This window comes from Falco cherrug, chromosome 2, assembly GCF_023634085.1.
Source record: "Falco cherrug isolate bFalChe1 chromosome 2, bFalChe1.pri, whole genome shotgun sequence".
NCBI lineage: Eukaryota > Metazoa > Chordata > Aves > Falconiformes > Falconidae > Falco > Falco cherrug.
The window spans coordinates 47,121,523-47,134,681 of NC_073698.1; the positions used below are offsets into that span (position 1 = coordinate 47,121,523).

Genomic DNA, 13,159 nt, shown 5'->3' on the forward strand with positions numbered 1-13,159 from the left:
ACAAAATCAGGTATATAAATACAGTCTTAATTTTTGCAGATGTGAAATTATCTTGATGCTTTTCTGCATATGAGTAGTTTCCCAAACCAGGATCTCTCTACAGCGGTAGAGTTGATGGGAAGATTTTTCTCCTCATAAAAGTTCTATACCAAGGGACAGGACTGAACACAAAAATGTATGGATTTTCTGACAAGAAAATTAACTTGTAAAAAATTATCCTCTTGGTTTGGTTTTCCTCAGCAAATTTTGCAGAATTCTTTAAATCCAATCTGCTGTCTGTAAAACCAATTTAAAAATTCATACGTGTATGTGTTTGTATTACAACCACAAACATTTTAAATTACTAAAAAACAGTTATATAGCAAGAAAGAAATAGACAATAATTTTTCTCATGGATGTTTAGAAGTGTGCACCAGTTTGTTACTGGATGAGCGAGCATAAGGAACATCTAAGGGTGAGACCTTTACCCTTTGTACAGAAGCTGGTGGAGAATCAAAAAAGATGATATCAGGGAAGAGTTTTCAGGAATCAAGAAAGCTGTACAGAATATAGAGCCATAGCCAGTGAAGATAGGAAAACACTGATTAAAGTTACCATAAAAGCATTCCCTTTTTCAGTTAGTTACAAAAGAAAGGCGAAGCTTTTTGTCTTTTACATTGCATTCTAAATTCTTCAGCTACATTTTCACCACAATTATCTAACTTCATTTTGCATGAGGTTTCCCATTTGGTCTACGTGCAAATCTAAATCTTCATGGCACAGATCTATAGTGCAAATTGGCTTCTGCTCCCTCTGTTTAGCAAGAACTACAGGAACAGGTTTGTAGGATGAAACATCACTGAGACCTTGACATCCATACTGCATGTTTCAAGGGTTATCTCAGACCGCTTTCAAAACTTCAGGTTTGTTTCATCCAAGAAGAACCCAGTTCACGTTCTCTGAGATTTTTTGGCAAAGTGAACCAAAGCATGATACGTGGGAATGACTGGAAAATTTGCTCCATAAACGCACTGGCAATCCAGCCTAAAATAACAATATAGACATGCCTTTAATCTGTCAGAGGATGGGTGATCATTGCCTGCCCTCTATGTTGGCCAGCACTGTTTGTAGAAAGGGGACCTTCACTAATGTGAAAATAAGCCACATGGTTTCTCATTGGATCCCATACATGAAATGAAACCTGAAAATCTGGAAAGGTACTTTTAGGGGAAAAAAATCTAACCAAATATTTGCAAACCTTGTTATTCCATTGTATTTTAAAGATGACTCTAGGAATTTATTGACTACCTTCGATAATTTGTTCATACCAGCCATGACACACACACACACACACATACTCGATCACTATCTGTATTTTAAGCATCTGTACCAAGGAAAGAATTAACCTCACAATTTGGCAGGTAATGATTTGAAAATTATCAATGAACATAGTTTTAATATTTTCCATAAAAATTAGCTCTACATTTTTATGCACTTTTTCTTTCTTCCTCATAGACAATAACAAGCTTCTGCAGGTGATAATTTTTCATTTCTCATGAGCACCTTCTCATTTCTTTGTTGGTTTTTTTTTCATTATTAATTTGAAATATCATAACAAGCCATTCACCAACTTAGACTTCTAAATTAAGACTTGATCTTTGATCTACTGTACTATGTACATCATTAAATGGTTGCATTATGTCCTCATTGGAAATTTTATTCTTTATCCTAAAAAATAAGTTTTCTATCTGTTGTGCAAAGTCTAAATTTAGTTTCTGTGCTTTTCAGGGCATTAAAAAATGAGGAGCAAATTCCATCTTAAGTTCTGTTACAAGTTATATGCAAATTTTCAGTAATATAAAAAAATAATGTAAACAGCTCTGGCACCAAAAGAAAAATCTAATCTTTTTCTCAATTACTTTTCCAGACTTCAAGTGTAGTTTTGTCCCAGTTGCTTACAGGGTTCTTTGGTTTGATGACTTAGCAGCCTACAACTTCTAAAATGGAAGCATTCAGGAGTGAATGTGTGAGTGGCTGAGGGCATGAGGATGTGCATCGCTGGAAGAACACGAACTTGAAGTAATATTTTGAAGCTCTGAACAAAACAGACACAGTGTAAAGGAATACGTATGAAATTTGTATGTGATAAATACAACTACACATAGATGTCACCAAATTAAACTCTGAGAGATCCAAGAGCTACGTTATATATATATTTAGGTGCTCATCACACCCTCAAATAACACTCAGCCCACAGAGCAGTAGTGAAAAGGGAGTTGAACAGTCAGAATGGAGCAGTAGGACTTGAAAACGTTTTGTTCCTGCTTTTCTAATGATAGGAGATTCTCACTGATGAGAGCTGAAATAAGAATTGCAGAATCGGTCTTTACCTTAAAATCACCCTCATCAGAAAACTAAACACCCTGTCTTCTCTCTTGTCAGGGAACTTTACTCATAGTCATTGACAGAACTGAAAGCCAGAAGCCTTATTAGACCTAGAGACTGAAAAATTGGCTTATTTTAATTTGTCTTAAAGCCCAGAGCTGTCAGCAAGTACTTCACTGTCTGAAGTGGTAGCCTTAGGACATCTTTTGTCTGGACAGTTAGTAGGATGTGCATGTAACAGGAAGGATGTACGTGTACCTCAGGAATACACAGTACACTCCTTATCTTGGATTATATAAACCTTATTGTTTAAAACAATCTGAGAGCTATATGCAATCTGAATTAACGTGCCTCAGTGAGGTAATTTGTTCCTTACCTAAATTTGCAATTGAAACGTGGGAAGATAATAGAATTGCTAAAGCTTTTCTTGGAGAAAAATAAAATAGAAATATAATTTTAAAATGTTTCTACCAGGCCCTTTAAATGATAGTTAAAAGATTTTTTTGAGTTCCAGATGACATTTAGAGGTTGCACATTCACTAGTGGCTCTAGACCTCTTTAGGTTTTCTCAGGTTACAAAGCAGAGCCATCCCCTGAAGATTCCTTTTTTTTCTATGTGGTTTTCAAGGCATCTGATACAAAATTCTCTACGATTTTTCTGTTCTGAAAGTCTTTGTTTAGAAGAGATAGGAGTGATAGGTTTCTTTCAACTGGATTTTGAAAGATCTGTAATAAGTATGGTCTTCACTATGCTGAAACTGACTAACAGAAACAGCTAACGTAGATCACACACAGCCTGGGAGTGCAGAGCACCTGCGGCTCCATTCCTGCTATGTTGAATAGACTGGGAGAGTTCTGCACTCTGGGTCCAGTTTAGACTATATCCAGACTCCTGTCCCCCTCTGGAAATAGAGTAATTAATTCTGGATCTTTTCTTTGCATAATACTCAGGAAGCTAAACCATACTCATTGTGCTGCCTTTCTTTTGCATGATTGACACATGATGATAGGACTTACTCAGGAAAAGGTTCAAAGCTGCAGACCATGGCTTGGTGGGGCCTCAGTGAGATGAACAGCTTGAGAACAGGGCAGGCCACCTGTGGGATCTGCTGTGAACTCTTCGTGTGGTAGCTGAGGTCCTGTGTAAGTAGGGGTATAGAAGAGACAAACATCTGGAGGGAGCCTGACTCTGTTGTTCACTTTCTTGGATGTATTTGAGGATCATTATACCTTCTCTCAGTGCTGCTTATGCATTTTACCTGCTGAGTGTGCAATGTGAAGAGGAGGATTTAGCCTCTAGCAGCAGAATGCTGTTGCCATAGGGCCACAGGGCCTCGAGATATCCATCTCTAACACAACTATTTCCTATGTTCAGACCCTTCTTCTGGGTCGTTTCATTAATAGTATGCCATATATAGTATAGCCAACTACAAAATCTATGCATTCAATTGTTCCACACATATATTTTTATAACTCACTAATCCATCACAGAAAAAGAGGAATTTGCAAAAATATCTTGTAGTGATGACAAAAAGATTGGACAGACATATGTATAGACAGACACTGGAAGGAGTATCTAGGACTTTATGCAAAAATTCTGATGTCCATCTCAGAAAAATTGTATTCTACTCAAAACTAGTTAAAAAATCTCCACTACATGAGGTGACACATATCATCACCACTCAAATGCAATTCTAGTCCTTGCTTTTAAATGTACACTGGCACCTGCTTCTTAGAAACCCTTTACAAAAAGTTTTGCAGTATTCTGTAAATATTCAAAGGACATAATTTATCCAAGTAGTAGTAGAAGTCTATACAATAGTTCTTTTCTGGTGCATAACATATTTGCATATACTCATTATTCTGAAAGAGCTGATTTATACTTTCAAAATATTTAGCACACTTAACTACATTCAAAGTGATAGTCCCTTGTAAAACTGTGGATCTTTCTTGCAAACAGCATGTCTTAGGCAAAGTATAGTTCTGAAATAATGTTAGCTTACGTTATAACAAGAATCCTATCTGAGACTGCCAACATGTAAAAGCTAATAGTTATGGAGTTGAAACACAGTAGAGTGTCTTCCTTAGTGTCTAATATGACCTTGTAATCCTTGACTTTGGAAGCACAGATTTCAAAACAGATAGCCATCCTTCAGCAGCATTAACTGGAAGGAAATATTCCCCAGGCAACAACTGAAATCCTGTACCCTTTACATCCCAGTCACACTTCTTTCTTCTCAATTAGTATCTAAATTTCAACACAATATAACAAAACCAGCAACCTTGGGTTGTTTTTTTTTTGTGTGTGTATGTGTGTGCATATACATCAATATGTATGATAGGAAAAATATTATTGTAAGATTAACTTTTGCTAGCAATTGTGATGTGTCACACTTGTGTATTGCTTTCAACAATGCAAAATTTCCTAATAACTCCACCTCCAGAGAAAAAGATTATCTCACTTCTAAAAACATTGAGACCACTGGGCTTTATGCAACACACCTCAACAACCAGCAGACCTGGCCCTTCTTGCAACTAATCATTTATAGCATATCAGCAAGCCTAAAGAGCACTCTTGATGCCATCATTTTTCATCCTTGGCTTTACATTCATTTTGCTATAGAGGAAAAGCTCAGTCTCTTACTTGTGCTCCGCTATACTACTGAGAAGAAGCTGGTACGTGATGGGTATCCAGGATACAAAGACATTGTAGACAAAAATCACAGGTTATTTTAGTTCTGTTGACCTGTATATTTCTTGAGGCATCTTCCCCTTTTTAAGGATTTCCTTGGATTTTGTCATCCACCCCTTAGGGGTTTTTTCCAGTCAAAAGATAAATAGCATAGTACAGCAGGGTTCTCCTATCACAGAGTTGCATTTCTGTCAAGACTTAAGTATTTGTCTCATCAATACAGCATACAGGGAACACGGAGAAAAGTTAATCTGAGTAGAGGGCTTTGAAACTGAGATTTTTCTTGGAGTGAAATTCAGATAAAAGACACATTTAACCACCTAGTAGTAGCTGCTTCAGGAAAGAAAAATTTCTGACAGGGCAGGAGTAGAAAGACAGACTACTCCTATCAGTCTATTCTTATTTGGGAGTACCCAAATGAATGCCTGTGAGAAACCCAAGTATGCCTCATGTCTTGGACAAAAGTCCATATAATCTGTTTAGATATGGAGAAATTACTTCGCTCATTTAGTGGTTTCTCTGGTGTTTCTTTTAATCCATATTCCATGGCACCCTGAAAATATCCTATGAAATAAAAATGGTTTAGAAAGCAGAGACCATAATCAGGTTTTGTTCACATAGCTTCTATAACATATAAATTACTGTAATGCATGAAAAATATACTCTGAAAATGGAAAGATTAAGGAGAGAAGACTTCTCTTTCTAAACCGGGCCCATGCAAATGGGGTTTTCCTTTTCTTTCTAACTACTTTATATCTAGACTTTGGATGCTGAGGCTGAAGCCTGCAACAAACTTAAAACATTACAAAGTGAAATAAATGGGTCTCTTCCAAATGAATCCCAGATGATGCCAAGTGAAGGAAGATTTATGTATATGTTGTATAAATATTTAATGATATGGCCAAAAACCTACTGCCACTTAGCAAAAAGACATTTATCATTCCTCTGAAATATGACTTTTTAGCCAATAAGACTAAAGTATGTTAATGACCTCGAGTGAATTGTGTTGCTACTCATTAAACATTTTTTGACTTCTGATTGGCTGAGTCATCTCTGAGCTCATAGTCCCATCATCAGCCAGAAGTTATTCCTACAGAATAGTTGAGAGAAAGGTCTGAAGCATTTTTTTAAAATATCCATAAAATGTACTGTAGATGTGAAACAGAACAAAGATATATATTGTGTGTGAATATCAGAAAAGCTGTTCTATGAAATTTTGACAAAAGTAGAAAATGTTTCATATAGCTACGGGGGACCTTACAGAGAACACTCCAAGACTAAAGTTTTAAGAAAATTTCCACATCTGTTTAAAAAGTCTGGTTTTTACTGACCTGGCTGTAGTCCTTATAACATGTTGAACTGTTGATAAATGTTCTTTCCGTTAAGTGTTTTATTTCAATGTCTTTTCAGGTCCACTGAAATCTGTAAATAATGGATAAGCCTCCAAATGGAAAAAAAATATGTGTCTATTCAGTTAAATCCATGCTGTTGGAGTGGTCCATACAGTGGACTTTGAACTGCTACTTAGAGCTGAAGTTATTTCTAGTAATTCAGCTGGTTCCTCAAAAGCTAAATCATGCCAAAGTCCCATACCTTTACTGACTTTGTTTTATTGGGGTACATATTCAAAACACCTGGCGAAGCAGAGAGAAGAAGTCTCACATTTCCTATCCTCTGAAATATCAGTGCAAATACATCAGCCCCAGCACAGCAAATCACCACTGGAGATAGATGGGTGACTATGCATTATTTATGTGCTTGGTGGGATTGAGTCCACCAGGTCCACTGACACAGCTTGCTGTACACAGTGTCTTGTTCAGGATGCTGCATTCTCCTCCTTGACCATTTTCACATCCTACATGACAGACAGCATCAGAAAATTTGGTCCAGGGAAACCCAAGTAATTAATAGAGCGCTACTGGAATTTCACAGACTTGGATCTTCTCAGTCCTGAGCAGCAGGTTTTGTTAATTTATTTCTACAACACAGACGTTTGTCAAAAGAAGTATTAACCACAGGTGACATCTTAATATGCCATATGATTCCATGGTCTGTCCTTCATAAAGGTCTACTTTCTTCTGTTAACTTTCCAGCTCACTGCCATTCAGACAATAGATTGGCTGGTAAGTTGTCGCAAACACTCGGGACATTAACAAATTCTAATTGGCTATGTAATAGGAGCAGACAGCATGTACAATGTTAAACCACTTCTGAACCACCTATTTTCTGTATGCAAATCAGACAGAAACAAATGTTTGGCCCCAGCTGGGTGAAATGTCCCATTTAGAATTCTTTTCCTCTTCTTTGTTCTTTGATGTTCTGCAAATGAGCTTTAGAACTCCGCTCTTCACACAATTCAATTTTACAGGCCCATTATCTGAGATATAATGTGGAGGTTAAATATATCAGGGCAGCCATTATGTGAAAATAATTAACAGTAATGAATAATGCACTAATTCTACTGATGAGAGATGGTTATATGTGTAATGAAGTGTTGGGGCAGCCCTGACAAATGAAATTAAAATATTTAAACACTGTTTTATGATATTACTTTGCTCATATAATTTCCTTTACCTACAATGAGCCACTTCGATTATCGTCATTATCTTGACAGCTCTGAAGGATGAAATAGTGCAGGTTAATGTGACAGCGATTAGTCAGAGAGAAAATCCATCACATAAAGCAGAACAGAGTGAGGGAGAAAGGTCTCTGTACTTTCCCGTTTCAAACATGAGAAGAATGATACTATCAACATCACTTCAATATTAAATGGATAGAATTATCTTGTCATTCATTTACAGCCTCTGAATAACTACCTATTTGTACCTGCAAAGGAAAGGTCAGCCTTTCTTAATCATCCATAAAAATATGTTGATGGATTCCTTATATCAATAATGATGGCAGAAACAGAGACAAGAAACAAGCTAGGAAATTTAAAAGGAAAGCACTCTAGGTTTTGTATTCAAACATTTTCATGGGTTTGTATTTTTAAGTTTTGCTTCACATGCTGGTGTAATCTTCAAAAAATACACAGTATGAAATAAAGTGAGACCACTGGCATATATTTTGTGGAAGTTACTTCAAATGCTGTTTAAATAACAAAAGAGACTGCCTATTGCACAGCTATTCCTCATACGGTTGTGGGGTTTTTGGTATGACTTGCCTACGAATACCCACAAAACCTAAAACCATTCAGATCTAGGTGCCAAAAGTTATACTAAAGTCAGACTTAACATTTTAGTCACTTTATTTTCAAAAGTACTGAGCGCATGTTGCTTCTAGATAGACCAATAGACCAGCAGACCAGGCTGTTGGAAATAAGTTGAGCTTTATGGGTCAGGCAGCCAGGTAGGAGGCACACGGGCAGTTAGGTACTCACACCAAGGATCCTCTGAAGACACGTAAGTAGAAAGATGTCCAATCTATCTTGGGGAGAAGTGCAAAGGAGCACATGGAGATCAGTCACTTAAACTGAGGCATGCATGCCCAGAGCACCAAGACATCCAAAAAAACCAGCTGGTTTTCCTTTCCTAGATTAGGAACACTTTTGTCACTCCAATGATTAACACATTCAGTTGGGATGCTGTTTCACAGTCCTTGCTCAGATAGAGAACAGCAGAGACCTGAATCCCTTATTCTCAATTGAAACCCAAGATTTAATTTTTCATGCACTCCTTTGTAGAAGCACAGAGAAACACCAGCTCTCACTAGCACAGCATTTCCCTCAGTTGCAACCCATTTGATTTGATTTCTTTCTGTAAAATGATTGGCCATCGGTTTCTCATTTGAGGGGAATTACACTGGCTTCAGAGACAGGTGAACAAAGAAGGTGTAGTATGGTACATAGAGGAATCCCGCTTCTGAAGTGCCACATAAGGGTCTCAGAGGCACCTGCCTAAAGAGCCATTTAAACTGTTAATGGCATCTTTGGCCATTGCAGAAAAATTAGTGGTTAGGGCACTCAGGACCCTGACTAAGTGGCATCTGAACAGTGGGTTCTCTTAACATGAATGGTGACTTTGACAGTCATAACATTTTATTTAGGTGTCTAAATACAGCTTTTACAACTCTAACTTTTGCCATCTGCCCTGAAAAAATGTGAACTTACAAACAAACAAAACCGTGTAAATTTAGCAAAGGGATGCCTTTCCTGTTCATGCAAACCATTATAATTGCAGTTTTTCTTACTGTATTATTATTGTTATTAATGTTATTCCTGTTGTTGATCATGTATTATGGTAGGGTGCGCACAAAAAAAGTGAGAGGTGTTCCTTCACTTTCTAAGTGTGTCCAGTGTTTTAAGCATTCACAGATAGAAAATAGCAGATAATCCATGTGCTGAAGATCTTGCAATTTAAGTAGAAAGAGCAGATAAAAACTGTGTGTACACCAATTTTACTCAAGTGGCATGAACACCACGGTGGCAGAAAATGTTATATGTTAGCTCCACAATGCAATGATGATAGTGGGAGGAAGGTGTTATGCAGGAGTGCAGGATATGCCAGTATTGCTCATCATCCTGCAAGGCTGCAATCATGCCTTGAAGGCAGAGCCCTTATTGAGACAGCACAGAGATCCAGTGCCTCAGAGGAAGCTTCTGAAAATGAACTTTACTTGGTATAGAATAGTGTGGCAACACTTTGTGTGCACAAAAAGGCTTGAAAGATTAAGTACACACAACATAACAAATCCTGTTGTTTTAATCTGAATGCAGTGGAAACTTATGTCTCTGTCATACTCAGGTAAGAACCTGACCTAAAGCTATGCTGAGACGTAGAAGTGGTCATTCACAACTTACTGTTGTCCAGGACAGTTTGCAGTGTCTCTATGCAGAGCAATTGAACCACTACAGAAAACAGATCTGAAAGGTGAGCAAGTCACAGATCCTACTCCCAACTGCAGCTGGTTAAAACAGAGCAAGCAAGAGGTTTTAAAACTGAGGAATACAGACAATAAAAAGAGTAATACGTCAACAAATTAAAAGGGTCATTTTCAACATGTTTCCTCTTACAGAGTATCAGCCCCATTGAATTGAATGAGAGTGCACACAGCACAAGTCAGGATGAGCAGGGAGGGCACAGTCCCTCACCGTGGATGGCCAGTGACCCTACAGTACTGCTTCTCACAGAAACCAGGTCTGTTTCTGTGCAGTTCAGGATTGTGTGTTAGGGAAACTAGCATACGCAAGCCCAGAATAAAATCTCTTGTCTGCAAACTGAGGTCCATACAAGAGATGCATAAGGGACCTTTTGAGCTAATAAGCTTGTAAAAAACTCATTCAAATTTCAGCAGTTCTTTCATTTTGCTACTTTTAAAATACAATTTACTTCATTTATCGGACAATGAAGTGCTCTGTAATAAATCTAACATTAAAAAATCATTTCCAGCAAATTACTCCAATAAAATCAATGAAGGTCAGGCTAAACTGTAGAAACAAATAAATTACCTGCTATTGATAGGGTAGGCAGACTTAATTGTCATTTAGAAAGGCTAAAAGGGATAAAGAAATCTAATAGAAGGGACACATTTATACAGCAAAAAATGAGAAAACAGCAAAGTTTTACCCTGACAGCTCCCATCCATAGGATTGACTTGGTCCCTGAGCAGCACAGGCAGTTGTTTTTACTCTCAGTAGGACACTGGTATGTGCTTTGGATCTGTCAATATTTACCTGCTTCTGTGTTGCCTTCTGATCTTTTTACCTTTCATATATTGAAACCCCCAAACAGGATTTCTGGTAATAGGAAATGAAGAATTGATAGAATTGAACAATCCCATCCTTAGATTTTTTCAGCCAGGTTAAAAGCAGTTTGACCCAGTTCAGGCTTTGCAGTACTTCTAACTATTAAAGAAATATAAAGCTGGGCATTTGCTAGTGGGATTTGCCATTCTCTGATAACAAAGTGATGATTTTATACTTAAAATTCTCTTTTTAGGACAACTTTCTATTTATTTATTTTAAAGGCTGTCCAGCTGTTGCTGTGAGGAATCTAAAAATGGCCTTAACCTGATGTATTTCCACTGCGGCAGTGAACCCTCTCAGTTTTCAACATTTTTATTTGAAAATAACTTTAGGGGGTTTTATGCCTGTGTTTACACCTCGTAATGGGGGAAAACAAAAGAAGACCAAAATGTTGGAATGTCCATATGTTCAATGTTCAATGGTCCCTGAACTCTTGTGGGAGGAAATTTAATCTCCTTGAAGATGGGAATCCTGGCCTGGACTGCAGATCAGTGCTATATCCAGTGACACAACTGGATATAAGGGCTTATTCATCAGGGAAGGCTTTAAACATTCCTGTGATGAATATAAAATTATCTGGGAGTGAGCCATTTCCCACATTTTGCAGAACTGAACCCCTGCTTTCTTGGTTTGGAGGCTCCGATGACCTCAAAAGAGCAGACGACCTTATAGTCATCAGTTTTGCATATCAACACATCTAACAGGAAAGGAATTTCTACTGTGGTTATTCTAAAAATAAAACAACCAACCAACCGCAAAGTTAATTTAAATTTGAGTAATACTTAGCTACAATGGGGAAAGCAAAAACCAGCAAATGTCAGACATGACCAAATACAATGAAAAGTAAAGGCTTTATGGCTGCAGCTATTTGGTCCAGACATGAGTGCGATAACACTAACATGTGACTGCTGCAATGTTTGCAGTGACTAATAGAATTAAACCTTCATCTATTGGCAGATTACCGGAGTATCAAAGTGGGCTGGACACATCTTTGGTACAAATTACTCCTGGAAACACCATAAATTGTGGCCACATGAAGAACAGGAAATCTAGAAACCGTGGCAGAGGATGCTCAGGACCCAGTGAACACAGAAAAATCCTTAGGAAGGAGGCACACCTGGTTCTTTGCACTATTGAAGCAACCTGTTACAGTCACATGTTAATGTGACATATGGCCAGCCTCTGAATAGACATCTAAAGACTTGGAAATATCATTTTTTTTTTCTTTTTTGGAGTCACAGAACCGTTTCCCTCACCCTTAGCTGTTTGCGCATCTGTTTTTCTGCAACAACGCATGGATTCAATGACAATGTAAGTTTCCTTGTCTCAGGGAATTCTATTAATGTCATCTCTTCAGCAGCAAATTCTGAACCATTGAACCAATAATAAACAGATGTCTGCTGCTTGTTTGTATTTCCCCTAGAAAAAAAATAATTTTCTCAGATTACAATTTCTTTGTTTTCTTTCTTTTCTTCAAATTAATTAACATTTAGGATGTACTAACATAGTACACATTAACATAGAGTGTTATAACTGTTATGAACTATGCTGCATGCTGCAGCAGAGAACAAGGACATTTAGAGTACCTATTTCTCCCTGACCATTGTGACCACATCAGTTCTCCTGTAAGACTAATCAGAGATAACTGAACAGTGCTAAAATCTTCTATGAGGTCTGCTAGCCCAGAGTCTTCAGATCAAATGCTGTAGTTGTCATCCTTCCTTTACTGAGCGTTTTTCTTTCTCTTGCTTTTAAAGAAGTATTGCAAGACAGAAACTTCAGCTCAGTACTGTCACAAATGGTCAGGCAAGGGTTTTGTCCAGCATTAGTCTGGGCAGTCCACTCACCTGTGTGGACTCCAGCCTTCATCTTTAGTTGGGTACAGATATATAGTTAAATATATATACATACACATTTATTTCTGTATTCTCCACTGCTTTCTATAGTCTTTCTTGGGTGGTTGGAGATTTCTTATAGCAAAGTTATTTAGGACTAGCTGATAAAATTCACAGCTCAATTTGTTGCCATAAACCATTGTGCTTGCAAAGGGCCAAGGGGTTGCCAGGGTACCACTATCAACAGTATCTGCATAGGCTTAATCTGGAAGCCAGCAGTAACATAAGCTACTGACCTATTTGTTGGGGTTCCTATGACCCTGTTAGAGGGCAAAAGTTCTGCTACACCTGGCCATACCTCTCAGCCAGGACCATTCCTGTTGCATGAAGCCCTTTACCTGCGCACTTGCACTGGAAACAGCTGCCTTTGTACTGGAAGGGAATCAAGAGAATTTGAAGCAGGTGAAAACAAGGGAGGATGGGGATGTATTTTGTCCCTAATTCCTTCCTTCCCCTGTATAAGTT

General features: G+C 37.8%; 2 long non-coding RNA genes across 3 annotated transcripts in view; one reads left to right on the forward strand and one right to left on the reverse strand.

The window, feature by feature from the left end:
- The window catches only part of LOC114015098 (uncharacterized), a 27,063-nt gene extending 16,229 nt beyond the window's left edge, over positions 1 to 10,834 (reverse strand). For both annotated transcript variants that reach the window (XR_003558859.2, XR_003558860.2), the window contains exons 1-2: positions 10,621 to 10,834; positions 3,382 to 3,503 (exon numbers count right to left, since the gene is read on the reverse strand). This is a non-coding gene — a long non-coding RNA (uncharacterized LOC114015098). The remainder of the gene's footprint in view (positions 1 to 3,381; positions 3,504 to 10,620) is intronic.
- The window catches only part of LOC114015097 (uncharacterized), a 24,621-nt gene extending 12,477 nt beyond the window's left edge, over positions 1 to 12,144 (forward strand). Inside the window, exon 4 of the long non-coding RNA XR_003558858.2 lies at positions 11,757 to 12,144. This is a non-coding gene — a long non-coding RNA (uncharacterized LOC114015097). The remainder of the gene's footprint in view (positions 1 to 11,756) is intronic.
- The last annotated feature ends 1,015 nt before the right edge of the window (positions 12,145 to 13,159 follow it).